The 20,140-nt window shown below is 39.5% G+C and overlaps 1 protein-coding gene across 2 annotated transcripts in view; it reads left to right on the top strand.

Moving 5' to 3' along the window:
* The window catches only part of st6gal2a (ST6 beta-galactosamide alpha-2,6-sialyltranferase 2a), a 76,637-nt gene that overhangs the window by 17,761 nt on the left and 38,736 nt on the right, over nt 1-20,140 (top strand). The gene's annotated exons all lie outside the window — the stretch shown is intronic.

The raw sequence follows: 20,140 nt of genomic DNA, 5'->3' as shown, positions 1-20,140 counted from the left end.
ATTATCCTCATGTTTGAAAGCCACACCGTGACTCCCCCAAACGTTCTTGTCATCGTTGTGGGAGATGATTTGGGTTAGAAAGTTAAACCTGGGGTTCAACAGGGGGGTTGGCGATGCTCCCAAAGACACACCAAGTATCTTTCAATTGGTTTTAAGAGAAAATTCTCAACACAGATGTGCAACTTTTGCATTTTGATCATGTTGCTTCAAACATTTTAAGCTCACTCCCTGAATGAATCTACATCAGGATAAGGTGCCAACTAATAAATCTCATTAATGTATGGCTATGTAAGGCCTCCGATCTTCTTTACTCCGCACCAGTCGGTGTTATTTTTTTCGGAAACTGTATATTCTTCTATATAGAGTCAGACAATAATAGATCGCTTTCAAGTATAGCCATGTGAGTGTATTTCATCTTACATTTCACCTTTTTAGTCTAGCACAAGTCCACATAAAACCCTTTTTTTTCAGAGGCTGAAAGCATAGTGTCCTTGCTGAGCTGCAGGGATGCTGCAGTGCTGTGTATCTGTAGCAGAATTTGATACTCTAATTGCTGGGTGTGTACGCTCATAGGTGGAAAGCGCACAGTGCTTTTTTTTTCTTACATCACTGCCGTCCGGACAGGTGGAAATGGAAAATAGGAGCCCTCGTTGATGTAACTTGCAAATCCCTGCGAGTTGTTGTGAGAAAATGCCTTACATACGCGACTCCTTATCGTTCTGGCATCTGCTCCATTTTACCTGCAGAAATACCTGAATTGCTTAAGACGTTTCAGATTTATTTCTATCCGTGTATCTTTCTTTTTGCCCCCCCCCCCACCCCCACCCACCCCCGGAGACCGCTGTGTTTTTGTTTGCTTGCAGCCATGCGGTTGCAAACCCAAATGTGTGTGATTGGCAGGCCTTTGGGTGGGTGAAATGAGCTACATCGCCTGCAGTGTGTTCTCACCTCCTCGTGCTAGGTGTCAGCGGCGAGGAGATGGCTGGTCCGCTGCCGGTAGTAAGTCACATTCAGACCGAAAAATCTGGCTGGCGGAGCAGTAGTAGAGCGACTGCACACATTTTCTTTTACTGCCACATTGAATCCGGCAGCAAATGGTCCGGTTATCAAAATATTTTAAAGCAAACGTACGCAAAATGCACGCAGTGGTGCGGTGCGTGCGCTTATGTACGCATGCACGTCGCCACAGCTGAATGTAGGTCACATCAGAGGAAAGATGTGGGGGGGGGGGGGGGGGGAAGAAGGTGAGCAGTGCAAGTGATGGGAGGAGAAAGTCTCTCAATGTATCATTATGTAGGAGCAGTTGTAGGGTTAGGGCAGGATGCACAGGGAAGCTTAAAGCCTGGAATGTTAAGCCTTTTCTTTTGAAGTAAAAAAAAAAGCAATAACTGGAAATTATTGGTTTCTGCCTATAGAAAATTGGTTTAAAGAGTCCTGCTTTTTTTTTTTTTCATAGCGAGAAAACTAGTTCTCTTTGACATTGTCCTGTCTGCACTTGCTCATTTATCTGTCCTTTTGTTACTTTCAGCCTAATGGCTATTCCTAACAGCAGCACTCTGTGGTTTGAAGATGTAATGAAGTGCAGCGGAGCCTTTGGAGAGCTCAGATGCTGCCAGCATAATTACACAGGGTGAAGTCTGCTCTCCCACATGGTAATAGCCTCGTTGCCTCGAGAGGCTAAAGCAGGGTGGACATGGCTTCATAAAGAGAGGGCCAGGATAAATGCAGCTCATTTAAGCCGGGGCTATTCCCCGCTTATTTAAGCTCAGTTTACCCATTTTTAGTCTTAAACTGTGGGCGACGTCTGCCAACTGAAGGCTAAGGGGTTCTGACCTTTATTCTGCGAAATACCAAGGTCTTGTCTCTTGGGATATTTATTTCTAAGATTAAATTTTGTCACACTACAGTCACACATTGTTTATTTTATTTGAATTTTATATAGAATGGCACTCTATAGAATTGCCTTTTGTTTGCATTTACAGCTGCAGGTTTATCTCTAGCATCTTTGCACATTTAGAGACTTGAGGTTTTGCCCGTGAATAGCTCAAACAGTCAGATTGGATGGAGAACTTCTGGATGGAGAGCAATTTTCAAGTCTTGCCACAGATTCTCAGTGGAATTTCGGTCTGGACTTTGACTGGGCCATTGTAACGCAGGAGTACGTTTTGATTCAACTTATTCAATGATAGCTCTGGCTGCAGTTAGTAGCCTCTAACATATCTTTTCAACCCAGGATTGCCCTATATTTAGTCCCATCTATATTCAAATAAATTCTTCTCAGGTTCCCTGTCCCTGCCAAAGAAAGCACCCCCACAGCATGATGCTGCCACCGTCATTTTTCTCAGAAGATATGGTGTGTTCAGGGTGTTGTGCTCGGTTAGCTTGGCCAAATAGTTTTGACCTGAGTCTTAACAATTTCTTTCTTCTTGTCCCTTCATAATCTCCAGATTTTAGGAACGTTATAACCAACAGCTGCATGTAAACATATCCTCCTTTCACTTTCTCTTTTGCAGTGATGGATTATAAAGTGTTTATGTGAGATGATGCTTATCGGTTCACCAATTTTCTCTGACAAACCTCAAAGGTCTTCACAAAGCAGCTGCATTTATTCTCACAGTAAATTACACACATACAGCTGGATTCTATGTTTTATCTCATTTGGTGACTTCTGAAGGCCGTTGGTTTCACTGGATTTTATTTAAGGGTGCCGTAGTAAAGAAGATTTCATGTAAATACACGCCACGTTTCTACACACTTCAGATTTTTATTTGTAAAGCAACTTGAAAATGATTGTGCTGATTTTCCTTCTCCACAGTTATGAACTACTTTACGTTCGTCACACGTTGTCCCCTAGAAAAAAGGATAAACGAACACTTTCCAGAAGAACTGTAAACCCAAAAACATACTAAAAGCAGCTCTAAAGATGTGGACCATATTGATTTCTGTCTTTCTCATACAAAGCGGTTCCTGTGTTAAAATTAAACTCTGTAAAGATTTTTCACAGCTTTCCGCTTTAATGTCTCACACAGGGATTAATTTGGGGGCTTCTTCCGTCTGTGCTGCAGATAAATAACTAAAAATCCTGTTAAACTATGACCTCTTCTAACTCTGCTTGAAAGACTCGAAACTGACTGATATGAGGGAAGTATAAACTCAAACAAGAAGATTGGGTTCTGCATTTTTTTGTAATTATTAACTCCGATGTTGGAACGAGGAAAGAAATAGACAGGTGCTGTTTTGCACTGGCCTATCAACCAATCCACTGAAACGTTTTCAGCTTAATTAGTTTGAACTACATACATATTAACTGCAATCCTGTTTGCATTATTGTTGAAAAATAAATCTTTTTAAGGCAGGAAACAACAAGAGACATGGAAACACAAAACTGATTATTTTTTATGCGCATTAGTCATTAGTCTTTTATCAAACTTTACAGGTTAAAGAATGCTGCAGTCAGAGAGGGAGCAAACGCCTTTTAATTTAGTCTGTCGGTGGTGTGACAGCCTTGGAGATGGTGTGGTCTGACACAGTCACTCTGAGCCGGAGAGAATCAAAAACAAGCACGAATGCAGTGACCTGGTTTCAGAATGTTATCCTTGTCACACTCAGATCTGAAATACTGAGTCAGTCTACCACAGATGAGCTGCAGAGGCTGAATTTGTCAATAAAAATAAAGAAATAATGTTCAAACAAAACAACTTCATGGTCTCCTACTAAGCATTTAGCCCCGTTTTAAAAGTGCTGAAGGTATCTATAATTTAGTGGCTGGTACTTATGATCAGATGACTATAAACTACTTTACTGGCTGATAGATGGATTATAAAAGGAAAAAAAAAGATTTTCTTGAAAAATCTCCAAATTTGGCAACTTCACTTTACTTGAATTTATTTCCATCACTAACCTTTGAATGCATATCATAAAGTAAACAAAAATAAAACCCAACAGTGGAGTTAATGTTTTATTTTAGTTGTACATGTGCCTCTGTGAGCCTCTTCTCTGAAGATTACAGTATGTCATCTTCCACCACTGTTGCTTCAAAGCGACTGTAGCTGTCCACAAGAAAAATTGAGAGCACTTTATGCTTCCCTCTGCTGACAAGATTGCAGACAGACTGCTGAAGCAATGCTTAGTGTGATGATCATGGTCTAACCGTGTTTGACTGGCTAACCATCTGGTCTGACCTGAGCCCCAGAGAGAATCCATGTGGTACCGTCAGGAGGAAGATGAGGGACATCAGACTAAACAATTAAAGAGCTGAAGGCTGCTATTACTCTAACCTGGGCATAACACCTCACCGGAATGGCAGGCTTATTAAGTCCTTACCACACTGCACTGGCATTATGGTAATTCATCAGCAGAAATCGATAACCAACAAGATAAAGTCACTATTTGTAAGGAGTCCATTTAATTAAAGTTTTTAATTTACTGAAATAAATGTACTTTTCCAAGATATTTTAAATTAACGAGATACTCATGTAAAACATTGCAGACTTTAGTCGCGTTTTCAGGGGCCAGAAAATGAAAAGGGATGTTAGTGCTGACAGTAAGTGGCCAATAAAGGGGTAGCTTGCATAATCTACACTACAGGGCCTGCTGTGTGCTGTTGTGGGTTACCACAACAGGAAAATCAAACTTGCTGCACAAAGCAACACTGAAACTTCAAACCCCACTTTGGACCTCTTTGAATAACTTTGACTGTCCTCTTCTGGACTGTGGGACATTTTTATTGAAATGCTTTTAAAGTCAAATGAGATGCAAAATCTACTGTCATTTGCAAAGAGGACTTTGGACCATTGAGAACACACACACACACACACACACACACACACACACACACACACACACACACACACACACACACACACACACACACATACTGTTGAATACCCTTTGGTTCAACACCCACTCAAAAGTTTTCCCTGTTGCTCCTCACTTCTTCCACACTTCCTTCCACTCAATGTTCCCTTATTATGCTTTGATACAGAAGCATACTTTGATTTTATATATATATATATATATATATATATATATATATATATATATATATATATATATATATATATATATATATATATATATATATATATCTCTTCTGGATATCTTTCAAGTCAGCTATAATTTTGAAGGCTTTATGATGTACATTAATAATAAGTTTCACTTTTTGAATAATTGAAATAAAATAGTCTTTTGGTCATATTGAGTTGTTTTTTAGATGCATCTATATTAACAAACCGTTTATTGATTTAAAACTTTGGCATCATTGTTACGTCCACCAGGCTCGTTTGGTGGGGCAACATTAAAGAAGACCACACAAGGATTTTCTGGTTAAATTAAAATTGAATTTATTAAATAATACTAAATAAATAAAACCTAAAGAGGGAATACCTGAAATAAGAAACCAACATGGATTAATGCAGAACCCATAACTTACCAGAAATAAGCAAATGCAACACAAACCTAACAAAACCCAACCATAAGATAAGCTACAAACCAAACCAAACTAAACTAAATTGGGTTCTGAGGAGGGAGAGCAGGAAGAGAGCGTTCCTTCTGCTGCATGCAGAGCAGCTTTAAAGCAGCAGAGCACCAATCAGGGCAATACATAACTCCTGCAGAAGGCCTGTCTCTCGAACCCTACAAGGAAAATAAGGCAGAGACCCACTGCAGCCATAACATCATACAATTGACCTACTGTCCAGTGTCTTGAATGGCAAATACTGCAAGGTTGATTTTCCCTCTGAGTTCCTATATTAAATGGTTGGGGTGAAGTTGTGAGATAAACCATGAGCTTTGGGTGCAATTTGGTAATACAACTACAGTAGGACAAAGAATTTAGTCTCTACATTCCTCTTAAAGCTGTGCAACAAGCCTGCTGTAAAACTCAAGCAAGTGGCATGAATGCACAGGAGAGAACCAGTATGGTGAAAAGATTGCATTTCTGTCATCATACTTGTTGAACATGGAACCCAGTACAAAGCTTTCAACAGTCTCTAATTGGTGGCTTTTCACTTCACCTTACAGAGAGCCCGTAGGGAAAGACTGAGAATTTGATGTCTGACGTACTGGAACAGCACATTTTTACAGCAATTTCTGAGGAAGCGTAATCCAGCAGTTAAAACGAAGGGCTTGTCAAAACCTCTGACACATCTGAAATCTGCTGCCATCGGAAAATTGCTTTGTTTAAAATCAGGATGGAAGCCATTACGTACAGCCAGAAATGAACCTTCTTCCTTTACATTTCATCATGACTGAAAAAAAAAACAAAAAAACACAGCACTAACAATTTTAGATACAGCCCATTTCAATGATGATTGACAATTAAAACTAGGTTTCTGCGTCCCCAAACAATATTTCATGCATAAACCTGTCCCGGTATGGTGGTATCTCTGCTCCATGGGGTACAATTAATACTAATCACTAGCAGAAAAGCAGGCCCAAGTAACTATATGTATGAATGAAAATCTGAGCTGATGTGACATTTATTAATATTTCATGGATTTTTATTTATTTTTTTTTTTTTAACAAATGCCAAACATTGCTTGTGTACCATGATCTTCTACTGTTATAATATGGTACATGATAGGACTGCATGGTCTCAGGGAAAACACACAATTTTGATACTATTGCTGAATATTACGATATTAATTCCGATTATTGCATAATTGTTTTAGATCTTTTGCTTACTTGTTGTTCATCACATTGTCCCCACCTCATGCTGTAGCATCTCACCAACAGAGAAATACATCAATTGTACAATATGCTGATTGTAAGAGATTGCTAGGATGCAATATCTGTATAACTAAGGTTCTTCCTGTCAGAGAAAGGTTCCTCCTTACACTCACATTCGCAGGATTTGCAACAGAAAACTAATCTGCATCAAAATCTTGTCAAGTTGTCTGCTAAATAAATTATAAATTTACAAAAAAGTGGAAAAAATCAATGAGTTGTGATATTTTAAGTGGGGGGAAAACGACAGATCACTTAATGAACGAAACAGAAATGGTTTGTATTAAGCAAAGCTGAAAGTTTATAATGAGGTTAGTTTTTATATCGTGAGAATAAGCATCCCTGAAATCATTGGATACAGAGCTCAGTGGGAGAAAAATCTTTATGGTCATTATTATGACTTTGGTCCTCACTATTATGAAGCGAACATGAACAGCTATTTGCTATACTCCACAAATACCCCCTTTGTGAATCCCAAACCTCAAGTCTGAGCATCAAATCTTTTGAGCAGTATTTTTAGTATAGTTTTCTTCTACTTAAATATAAATGGGGGGGGGGGGGGGTTTGCAGCTGTTTCTGACTTAATATTAGCCATCTTTGGGTTGTCTGTGTATACATTTTGGTAAATCTTTTTCAGCAAGTCTAGTTACACTCCAAGCTAACAGTTTGTGTTATCTCTCAAAAAGGTGTTTTGAATCGGAAAAAAAAAAAAGAAGCCAGTTCCCAACTGTGGGCCAACGTGTGATTTGGCTGTGTCAACCTAAAAATCCCTGCTCAGCCCATATATAACCTTGGTTCCCTGTTGGGATGGTTCTTACACCCACTCAGCACCCACTGCAGCCATTTTTCACCCTCTTGAAGCACCTCACTGGTCAGCCGAACAATGAGAAGCCCACACTATATCTGTATTTATACCAGTTTCTCTGCTGGGAAAAATTGGATGGGAATCTCGGTCTCAAGGACCAAACATATCTTCTGCTTCTCCGATTACTCTTCACACCTTCTGGCTGCAATAGTACAAAAGACTGAAGCCTCGGGATAATCTAACAACTAATGCTTATAAATGGCTCAAATAAATATGCCAGAAATACTTCTGAAGCTTTACCTCCAATCCATTCAGGCTTTATTCATGAAGTATTTTAAACTACCACACTGGACTAAATTGCTGCACAGAAACATAAATATATATATTAGTAAAAATGAGATAGTACAGACCCAAGAACTAAGGTTGAAATTAAGTGACTAAAATGCATTAAAAAACAAAGGATCATAAAATGAGCCAAAGAAATGTAAAACCAATATATTACAAGATGAGCAAATCAGGGATTTTAACAACAGACACAAAAGAAGCCTGTATAGTGTCTGAAGGTAGCTCACTCTCTATTTTACAAGCTACAAAACCAGGGTCTCCTATGGTTTTACACTTTATCAGGAGGATGCGTATATATATATATATATATATATATATATATATATATATATATATATATATATATATATATATATATATGTATGTATGTATGTATGTATGTATGTATGTGTGTGTGTATATATATATATATACTTTTTTTTCTGTCAATGTTATGCAGAGGTGTAGCCTACTTGCATTATAAGTACACCTAACACAATTTTATAAGTGTTGTAAGACATTAATGGACAAATCGTTCTATTTACTGTCATGGCTGACAGTGAGAGGTGTTTTTTTTGGGGAGGGGGGCATGAAATGTTTTCTTCATCCTGGGGGTAGAGGGTGTGGGGTGGGGGACAAAGAATAATTGAGAAGCACTACTATAGCCTGACAGAAAAAGCTTGATTTGCTAAGTAGGATCTGCACTAATCCCGTTCTATATCCCTTACACATATTCACTGCTCCAAATGAGAACATTTTGTGATCCCAAAAACAAGCACAAGCTAGATGCAAAAAAACAAACAAAAACAACGAAAATAAAGTTTCAATTACAACCACAATGTGTGATTAAAGTTGAAGAAGGGGCAAGTCAGTGGAGCCATAGGACCCGAGTTAATAGTATTTGGGAACTACTCTAGACTCGCCTTGAGAGCACTTTTCCCAAATCTTTGTCTTGTCTGTGTGTTGTTGTTGCAGCAACAATTATGCTTTTAGCTGTGGTGTGGTAAATGGTCTCAGACCGGTTTAGTCTTAAGGTGTGTTTACAACAAAATCTATTCCTGCTAAATCTCCGCCTGAATCACGTGGCGGTGACCACGGTGCCTCTTCGCTTATGTCACCGTGACAGTGCAGCCACCGTCACGTTGACGGTGGCTGCACTGTGCTTCATCTTTGTTCGCCGTGCTTCACCGCGTCATTACACAGGAGGAGCTTCTATCTGCTTGCCAGTTTCAACTCAACATGGTGGACCGGGATTCTCCCGATCGAGTCACGGTGCTTTATTTAATGTGGAAAGCCAAATAACAGCGCCGGCTTCCCTGGGTCCACCAGATCCGCTCAGAACTTCTGCAAAAATCGTCGCATGATTTGTCAAACCGCGCCAATCTCATAGGGGGCCACTGCATCGCTCCCGACCACTCCCTTTGCATAGGGACAATATGTAAATAATCCGCTTAGGCTGTCTCATTCGTGCTCGCTGTGAGCTCACAGTTAACCTTGATCTCCCTCAACGTGTTGGTCTCGACTCTGTCTCCGGTTCGGCGCTCTTCACTGCAGCTCTATCAGTAGTCTCAGACCAAACATGAGGAGTGGGACAGACAGTGCTACTTTTATCCTTGAAACCCATCTATCGCTTTAGTTTCTGCTTATTTTCCAGGCTGTTCTTTTTAAACTTCTCAGTAGTACTGCACAGCAAGCAACAACCTATTTAAGATTTGTGCTTGTGCCGTCATGCAGGTTGTGTTTACGACCATAAAACCGCCAAAGCATAACCTGTTGTTCAAGCTCTTTTTATACAACAATGATTTTGCCATTGTGTGGACAAGGGTCATCACATTTGGTTAAAAGAAGAAGCTACGTCCACAACAGGAAATTGTTATTTGGTTTACTGCTGGTTTGCGACAATGCATTGTAATGAGAGATCTTGTCACGTAGAGGGGGCGAACAATATATAGTAAACTGCCAGCCAGGGGTGTAACCACCATCTCAGAAGTGATAGGATGAGTTTTTTCAGAGTCTGTTTAGTGATTTATCATCCTCTTGCTTCTTTCGTTAGTGACTAAAGAACCACATAATCACTAACAGCCACAGTTCAGCACCAGGGGACCGACTTTAGTTCTTTGAACTATATGCAAACAAAATCTAAAGTTGCAGCTGCCAAACTCTGGTTGAATTGACACAATGACCCTCGAGCATCTACAAAGTAAGTAGCCAGATCATCAAGTGCCACACGACAAGACTGAATATGAAATGTCTTCTCCCTAAATATGTGGAAAGCCACAGTGGGCACCAGTTCTGCACAGAAATGAAAGAAGATTGGGTCCCAGTATGGGTCTAACAACGTTAGTATTCTTAAGTAGCCCAACACCAGGATATATTGGCACGTCATTATTTAGTCATTATTTAGTCATTATTTAGACAACATCTGCATGCAACAGCATTACTCAGCTTCCGTTTCAGGTTTGCTTGAAAAAAAACAAAACAAAAAAAACTGAGCAAAGTTTTTCGCCTTTTTGCTGGTTCTGGCTGGTTAGCTGAACATGACTCTGACACACACCGTGCAGCACTGCTCAGCAGCGTGTCTCCTGTCGGTAATCCACCGGATGCTGCCGTTAGTGCGTGCACACGCTAAATTAAGCTTTGAGGATAAAATAAAACAGAGTCTAAGAAGGAAATTATATGAATTCAAGAAAATAAAAACAGCTAGAGAGAACTTAGGGAAATAAAAAGTATGAAGTGGTTAAAAAAACACAAAAAAACAACAACAATTGCATTATGGAATACAGGAATAACATAATACATAAGGTGCATTTATTGGCATAATAATATACAGACTTTCTAATTTTGCCTTACTAGGGTTGTTTGCTACTATCTGCTTAAAATGCTGCCAAATGGAATAATTAAAGAGCACAGCTTTACCTTTCTTACCTATAGCACAACTGGATTCATGAGGGCTTAATATTTTAGCAGGATTTAAAACAATGCTGTGTTGAAATGTGGTGTGCAGAAAATATAAAGAATTGCATACAAATGTTTTTTTAAAAAAATACTCACCTGTACACTGTGACTTTCTCCTGCATTGTTTACATTTCAATTGTTTACTTCAAATCACTGCTGCACCTTATACTGTCATTTAATTTTACTGCAATTTACAAGCTGTATGCAACGAAATTTCATTCTGTACGCACTCTGTGCATACAAAATGACAAATAAAGTTGTCTAAGTCTAAGTCTGCTTGTGTGATAAAATAAGCCCTTTGTTTTGTCTATCTTCACCAAACATTCACGGTTTCAGTGTTTTGTTTTTCTTTTGTAAATGGCAGAACATAATTATTTCATGCTTCATCTCGCTGACCAAGCAGTGTGATTTATTGATAATTATTTTCTTGTCAAAATAATGCAACGATCAAAGCCTGTGAGCCGGTTTCGACGAGTGCTTCGTGTTTTCTGTTCCGACACGGAAACTTTTAACTCAGAACTGCTTTGACTTGTATAATACATTTTTCAAAGTGGCTGTGATTAAAGTATTCAGAAGAATCCTGTTTTCTCAGCAGGGCGGCATGAAGGGAATTTTCTTTGAGACGGTGAACGGCTGTAAGCTTCGAGGCCTGTACTTTTAATCGAATTGTAGCCGAGGTTCAGCACTATGGCAATATTACAGGAGGCTGAAGCAGAACACGCTGGGACTTGGATAAAACGGTTTATAACAAGCTCTCCTGTCACTGTCTTGTGCATCCTAAGGGGAAACGTATGGCTGCCTGTAATTTTGTGTTGCCACAGATTCAGGGAATGGGTTCAGTGTCACGTATACAGCGTCCACCACAGTTATTGGAAAGATGTTAGATCTGTTTAGGAGCTTATAAAGTAAATTCATCTTTAATATCCGTAGCATAATATCGATTCTAGATTTTTTTTCTCCTTACTAATGATCTAAAGAGATCAGAATGGTCAAAGATCTACCTCTCTCTCTATGCTTCGAATGCCGTAGGAGAAGAATAAGTGATATCCTGTTGTCAGACGGAGATTACAAACTATTACCAGCATTAACTGTCTGGTATCGTGTTCGCTGAAGTTAAAAAAAGTAAAATATAAATTACTAAATGGCTTTCAGCTATGTTAGAGGGGCCCCATAATTAGGGTACCAGTTGTTTTGTGAAAAATACATGGAAAATAATATTAGACCGCTCATGTTTTCTTCAATTTCTTAGCTGCAGTCATCAAAAACAATAGTTATGCAATCAAGCACTAACTCCTGTGTGACTAAAACCGACAAAAAATACAACTTAGATTGCCTAAAAGCACCGCTTTAGGCACTACAACGCCACAGGTAATAATGTAAGAACCTAAGTAATTTTGGTTTTTATCTAGAAAACCATGAAAAAGAAAAACAAAATGGTTAAATGTCAGCTCTTAATTAAACTCTTATGAGCCATTTTTGCTGTCATTGTTATATTTGTCCAAACAAATGTACCTTTAGTTGTACCGTATATTAAATTGAACAAGAAATTGAAGAAAACATTGTTGGTCTAATAATTTTTTTCCATGACTGTTTGTGACTTTTAATATTTGTTATTTTCAAATCACTAAATAAAGCACCCGTTTCCTGTTTAAAGACTTCAGAGCAATTTGTTTTACACAGCTTTATCAGGAGGACCATTGCGTCTTGAGGGGGTCTCTGGCCTGTTTGAATGGAAATTGCTGAATATTTTTAAAAATCATTCATTGTGGATTTTTTTTAATAAGATACGACACAAACACAAAATTGAAAACACCCTAGACATTATAAATCATGTAAGTTTGCTTAGTTTTAAAATCAAAACTGCGAAAAAAGACAGATCAGTGGCTTTGAGTATTGCAATCTTTGACGAAAATCTCTTTGAAAATGGCGGCAGTATCTGTCAGCTATCTCCCCGGTGGATCGGTGTAGCAGACCATCTGCTGCATCAGGTTAATTGCTTGTTGCAAACACATAAAAGCACAACACAGGTTGGTAAACAGAGAATGAAAAAATAATCCAATGGGCCTGATGTCAGAATAGTGTCAGTGCACATGGCAACCCATCGGCTCTTTAAAGATGGGTATTTCTTTACTCTTCATCACTTTATACGAAACCTGTATATATTTAAGCATTTGTAGTACGAGTCCTAACAAATATTCAACTATGTCGCTGTTGTTACTTAACGTTTCTGCCATCATGGCATGTGTGTTTTGGAGACAGTAGCATCAGCCTGTCAGCCAGTAGTTCACTGCTGCTTTATTTAAAGCCAAAAGCAGAAAAAGAAATGAGGCTAACAGGCGTGTGCTGTCCCCAAACACTGGAGATGTATAAGGCAGCCTCATAAATTTTTGGGCTAGAGAAATGCATGTTTGCATTTTTTTGTGTGTGTGTGTGTGCACACAGCCACAGAAAATTGTGGTTGTTAAAAACCTGTCGGGTAAAGCAAATCCAGAACCAGCAGCCTTTGCAAGGGCTTTTTTTTGATCTCTACAAACTTTCCTGACTGACCTACAAGCGCTCTCTAAACTACAAGCAGGCATTAAACCAGAAATGGGTTGAGAATGACTGCCGAATTATTCCAGTCACAGTGAAATGATGCAGTCAGCTGGATGGGAAGAAATGTGCAAAGACAACACATCAGATTGCATTAGTTTCCATAGAGATGAATGGAAGTCCTGAACCGCTAATCTGTAATTTTCTGAATGGTCCATGGAGGCGTAGGCATGCCACTGGAGATTTATGCAAGACGTGCTCAGGTTTTGCTCTGGAGGAACATCTTAGGTTTGCTCTTTTTTTTATATATAAACAAAGTGTGACTGCAAAAAAAAAAAAAAAAATCACTGTAGTTCTTGTTTGCAGAAAAAAAAAACACATTTCAAATTAGGATGTTTTTTATCGTTCTAACCTTTGTGATGAACAGACGGCGTTTATGTATCTCATTTAAGAATCAAAATAATCAAAAACCAGGCCTATTGTTTCAATGGCTGATTCATTCAATAAAAAAATGCTAAAAAAAAAAAAAAAAAAAAGGTAAGACATTTCAAGAGCTTTCTAATTTGTCAACAGACTTTATTTTCTTACACGTGAAATTTGGCTAACACCCAATTTGTTTAGTTTTAAGAACAATAAAATGAACATATTTTTATTTTACATTAAGTTATAGGCCATGTCCCCGTCACTAACCCAAATGTATTGTGATGACAAAATTATACATTCAGATTGTGGATATCCTCAGATTCTTAAAAACACCTGATAAGAGGCCCACGTCATACGTAACTTTTGCTTTTGGTGCTAGGAACCACAAAATTGTGATAAGATTCAGAAGATTATTTTTACATCTGTCTTTCCTGTTTTTCTTTTAAATGTCGCATCTAAGCTCATTGCGTTATACATCCAGCGAGGGAATGGGGGAGCAGTGCCGAAGCAAACAAACCACAATTGTTTTGGGAGAATTGTTCGCTTTGCCGAGCTTTAGCCACGCAGAATAAACTTCCTTCCAGTTTGTGATGCCATTTGTTGATTTTTGGCACCACCTACCACCCCTCAATTAATTTTTGGAACCTCATAGACTGCAGACACAGATTTGTTTTTTCAAAAACAAGAAGTAGAAATATATTTATTGTGTCGCCAGGGACTCCATGACTGGGTTGGATGTCCCAGGCATGTATCTGCTGTCATTATTCATTTATGATCATTAATCCGTCTGCCTACCAGAACTGCCTGACCTTTGAGCTCGTAACAATCCTCCCGAGGACAACCCGACGACTCGGTGCATTTGAGTTCGGCCAAACACGTCTATACAACTAGGAAAACTGAGATAGGGTATTTTCCAGCTGACCTTAGCACATGCAAATCACATCCCTGATGTAGTGTGTAAGAAAACTGAGACATCTGCAATAATTTATGTACAGTAATGTACATAATGTTGCCCTTGTGGTTTTGATATTGTACTGTGGTATTGTGTTTTTTAGCCGTTTGCCACGTTACAAACAGCAGTGATATTGATGTGACTATATAACTGTGTGCAATTATTAAGTGCAAGGGGAAAATTGTTAAACAAATATTTTTACAAATTTAAAACTGGTATTCAGAATCAGAATCAAGTTTAATCAGAATCAAGTTTAATCGCCAAGTAGGTTTGCACATACAAGGAATTTGACTTGGTGATGATGGTGCAGACAGAAATAAGAATACAATAAAATACAATAAAATAAAGTAAAGTTGAATAAAATCAATATAGCAATTCAGCTTCCTTGTGAAAACATTTTGTAGAACCCCCTTTTGCTGCACTAGCAGCTTTGCACAACCACAGACGGAAGCTTTAGCCTGTTCCTATCTGAATCATTGCTAAACCTCAGTCAAAGTGGATGGAAAGCATGTGAGAATAGCAGCCTTTAAGTTTTGAACAGATTTTCTGTTAGATCTGTAGTTTCACTTAGTCATTTTAACACCTAAAGAGCCTTTGATCTAAAGCATCTTTGGCTGCAACCCAGCTATATGTTTCCTTTAAGGGCTGCCCAGTATTTGGCACCGTCCATGTCCCCCAAAACGGCTCTCCTGCTTAAGAGAAGCACATCCCCACTGCATGAAGCTCCCACCGTCATGTCTCATGACGGGAATGGTGTAGTCAGGGTGGCGTGCAGAGTACGTGTTCTGTCACAGATGAGGTTCTACATGTCGCATAAAAAGTTACGTTTAGGTCTAATCTGAGCAGAGCACCTTCTTCCACATGTTTGCTACAAGATATCGGAGAGATATCCTGTGGCTTTCTTTCATCAATGTTTTTTTTTTTTTTTCTTGCACATCATCTATAAAAACCACATCGTGTAGTGTGCAGCTAAATAGTGGTCCTGTCAACATATTCTGCCACCAGAGTTGTGGATCTCAGTAGCTCCTCCAAGGTTAGCCTGACCTCTGGATAATGCCCTCCATGCCTGCGTTATTAGTTTAGATGGACGGACATGTTTTGGCTAGTTTGCATTTGTGCCATACCATTTTAGTCATATATTACTCATTATTAATCATTTCTATTTGCAAAAAAGAAAACCGTAGATAATTGTTGTTACTCTTATTACATAAAATGCCAATGACGTTCAGTGAGGTTGGTGGTCGTAACTCGATAAAAGGTGAAAAAGTTCAAGGGCAACACATTCTTTTGCAGGGCACTGTGTAAATATCGTGTTTCCTCGCTGCACCATTGATGAGTGTTTAACTTGAGCAATGCGAGTCAGTTTTAAGGCATTCACAGCCTTGTTTGAACATGCTCATTGCTACTGTTGTTGGTTTGTCAAGTTTCCACTCCATGAATGTATCAACACGTCTGCAATTAGTGTTTCTTTTGGTTTGTGCATCAGCGGTGTCTTCTAGCTAGCGATGGTATTTCCTTTTGAACGTGTGTGTGTGCAAACAACTTGTAACAAACATCGATCTTTTTTTTTTCTGACACTACAATGCTTTTTTCTCCCCCCAACTCATTTGCATTTATATTCCAAAAGGCCCCTGTTTGTTTCTCACCATTTCCTGCCAAGTCATTTAGTCACCGTTTGATGTCTGGCAACGTCGCCCTTCCGCGCTTCCCCGTTTTGTTGTTTCTTTGTGGAACGCTCACCAGAGTAGCTCCGTCCTCCACCTCCGCCTCTCCATCTGTGCCGCAAACGTGTGTTGTTTCACCGCAGTTAACAGAAAAGCGTACATCTTGATCGCCATCAGGTGAGGCGGGCTACCAGGGCTCGCCCAAGCCAGCGCATCACGCCTCGGGATGCACGCTTCAGCGGGTTGCCATGAAGCATTAATGCACGCTGATGACATTTACTTGTATGCAACGTTGCCACAAGGCAGCTGTTTGTTTTATGTGGCTTGTCTTTTCCCAGTTATGTGTTTTTCTTGGCGAGAATGGTGTCATTTTCCTGGTGGTAAATGGCACATTTTACACTGAGTAACATTCAGAGAGCATGAGCACTTCAATCCATTATATATATATTAATATATATATATATATATATATATATATATATATATATATATATATATATATATATATATATATATATTTATAAATAAAACCAGATATTCACTGTTTGACAATGTGCAGTTCTTTACGTCACTGTGAGGATTATCAAAATTATTTCTGATTCTTAAATGCCAGAATTGTGAAAGGGATTTTTTTTTGTTGGATTTTTTTTTCTTTATAATCAAAAGTCTTATACACTAAGATTGCCATGCCTTAAAACAGTTTGGGAAAGCTTAAATGATCCCATAGCTTTTTAATATGTTAATTCATAATGCCTGAGTTAATTGGAGGCACAACCGTGGATGTATTTTGAGACCCTTCAAAACACACGGCTGTCTTGTGTGAAATCATGGAACTAACAAAAAAACAACAAAAAAAAAAAAATCAGGAAAGATGTCAGGAAGAGAGCCGCGAACCTGCTTATGTGTTGCTATTCACAGTAAAATTACTCCTGGGCTGACGTATGTACGCAGAAAGGCTCCTTGACAAGGAAGCAGCCATTTTTCCAAGAGCAGCAGAAAACCGCCAGATAAAAGTTTTGCAAATGCATGTTGGGAAGATACCTTAATTCTTGCAGAAATATACAGTAGTCTGATTAAACTAAAACTTAGCCATAGTGACAGTTATTACATTTAGAGGAAAACCATGTCGGCTGACTTTAGGACACAATGTACAATGTGAAACATGGAGTGGCAGCGTCGTGTTGTGAGGATGTTTTATTGCGGGGGGATTGATGCGCTTCACAAAATAGAAGCATTGTTAAAGAAATATCCCAATATGTAAGACAGGTAATTAAAGCTTGAACCAAGCCATGCAGTTTAGGCTAGGACTCTTCATCCTGGTCCTTAGGACCCACTGTCCTGCATGCTTTAGGTGTTTCCCTGCCTCCACACACCTGAGCTAAATAAATGAAGGCCAGCAGCCATCCATGTTAACCACTTTATGCAGTCCTTTGATTCAGGAGCAGAGACACAACTAAAACATGGCGGATAGTGGGTTCGGAGAACCAGGGTTGGAGACCCCTGGTTAAGAAGACAGTCTTACCAATCAGTAAAGGCTGGTTCACACGGCAGGAATATCTCCTAAGATTGTCTTAAGAGACATGGGGAAGGGGAAGATCGGGGCAAAAATTCGGGCTAAAAATCCTTGCCTTGTGAATCACCCTTAAGCAAATGCATGTATGCTTCTAAATGTGAAGATGGTTATGAAAAATAAATATCCTGGAGTTATTTTTGGTCATCCTGAAACCTATAACCGGGAAAGTCCAGCTAGACATAATGGAAATTGTGAAGGGGAAAAAGGCGACGCGTCTGTTTATACAGTGTATGTAAATATCCAATTTTATCTGTGTGTGCCAGACGTACCCCTTCAAACAAAAGTCGCATTCATTTGTGCAGATAGGAGAGCCTGCACGAGTTTCCATCCTGTGTTTTCTTTCACCCACACTGTTACCGCTCCCTCTGGCCCAGTTGCTCCCCGCTGCTTCTCTCCCCTTTGAGTCCAGGGTCAGCATGATGAGCTTTGGTCTTCTGCGTGACCCTGGGAAAGAGTCTGGAAAGAGACCAGGCCACAGGGCCACCTGAGATCACTTCAGCTGCACTCTGCAGGACTCGACAGCTACAGAGACAGGAAGCTGTAATTAGGACTGGAGGAGGCTTAGCGCTCATGCCTAGCTCCTCTCCTCTCTACCGTTTTTTCTCTCTTTCTGTTGACAAAAACGCTCAAGCATTAAGAGAGCAAAACTCATAATTACATACGGTTGAGAGGATTGTAGCCCACAAATCTGAGGCAATTTAATGCTTCATTTATTCACCTTTGTTGTTGCGTGTTTCACACAATCCATCCGGCGCGTTGTACACCAGAGGATTGCTAAAGATGTTGTTAAAAGTAAGCTGGTCAGATAATGATAGTGTTAGTTAGTAATTACGGTGGGTTTCAGAGCAACAAGGAGAGAAAAAAACAAAAAACAAAAAAAGCAAAAGTGTCGCGTTCCGGTTCACCACTATTTCAATCATCTCATTGAAGCACCTTGTGCTTCGTCGTTTTCTGGTTGTGTTTGTAAAAAAAATAAACCTCGTGGAGGTTTGGGTAGAGGCTCGCCGTTCAGCTGGACAATGACCCTAAAGGTGCAGACGGAGAATCACCATGAATACGTGGAGCAGTGGCGAACCTGCCCTACCAAAAGTCATGCAGTAATAAAATAAAATAAAATAAAATAAAGCATTGGAAAACTCACTTGCCTCATTTAAGGTCAGTCTTCACTGTTCAACAATAGGAAAGAAACTGGGCAAAGACTAGATGCACAGGCGAGGCCCAGGGCCAGAACAAGAGAATATATTATGAATTAAAACAAAGTGGAGGTTTGTGGATAATGTGTTGCATTACATCAAAACAGGCAGTTTTTGATTATTTCCACAGCGAAATCTGGAAAGAGCATATTTAAGCCATCAGTTTGTAACCCTTAAGTTACACTTGGGTTGTGCGGTATAAAAAAAAGATTTAACCCACTACATGAACTACACTTCCAAATACTTAAAAAAAAAGGATTAACGGAGGCTTTGGAGTGCACTATTCAAACAGCAGACTGATCCGACTGAGATGCTGCAGCATGACCTTAAACAGGCCGCTCCCCCCGTCGTGACTCAGTTAAAACAAACCTGCAAAACAGAGCTGGTCCCAATTTCTTCACAGTGATATGAAATACTAAAGTGGAAATTCTGCCTGATGGCATTTTTTGCTGTCAAGGGTTGCTCAACCATGAAAAAAAAAGCAGGAAATGCAGGTTGAATGCTTTTTCAAAGCACTGTAAATAAACATACTGGTAATTTATTTATTTAGTGCCAGTTATTGGTCATTATCAAGAACAAACTGCATGTAAAAGACTTCTGGTGGCTGGAGCTTCCTTTGGTACCGAGGATGCACATAGACAAGAGTCCTCTGGTCCTCTGGGTATATCTGGTGTTGTCTGGGAGCTTGTGGTTGGATCTTGGTGGCGAGGCCTTGGAATCTTGTAAGCTGAGGTCGGCTGCTCGATATATTGAGTTTGTTGTGGCTCATCTGAGTGAAGATTGGGATCTTGGGAGTTAGGAGGTCAGGCGGGTGGCTTTGACTGTCTTGTTCCTGATCCTTTTTTTTTTCTTTTGGTATAACAGGGCATTGTCCCACTCGGGGGGTGTTGGTTACTGCTGGTTTTAGGAGGTGGGGGGAGGGGGGGGGGGTGCTTTAAAATTATGAACCTCTGCCACTACAAGCACGTATCTGCATCAAGACGATGAGCACTT

Source organism: Fundulus heteroclitus, chromosome 7 (assembly GCF_011125445.2).
Source record: "Fundulus heteroclitus isolate FHET01 chromosome 7, MU-UCD_Fhet_4.1, whole genome shotgun sequence".
NCBI lineage: Eukaryota > Metazoa > Chordata > Actinopteri > Cyprinodontiformes > Fundulidae > Fundulus > Fundulus heteroclitus.
This window is presented reverse-complemented; position numbering and strand designations above follow the sequence as displayed.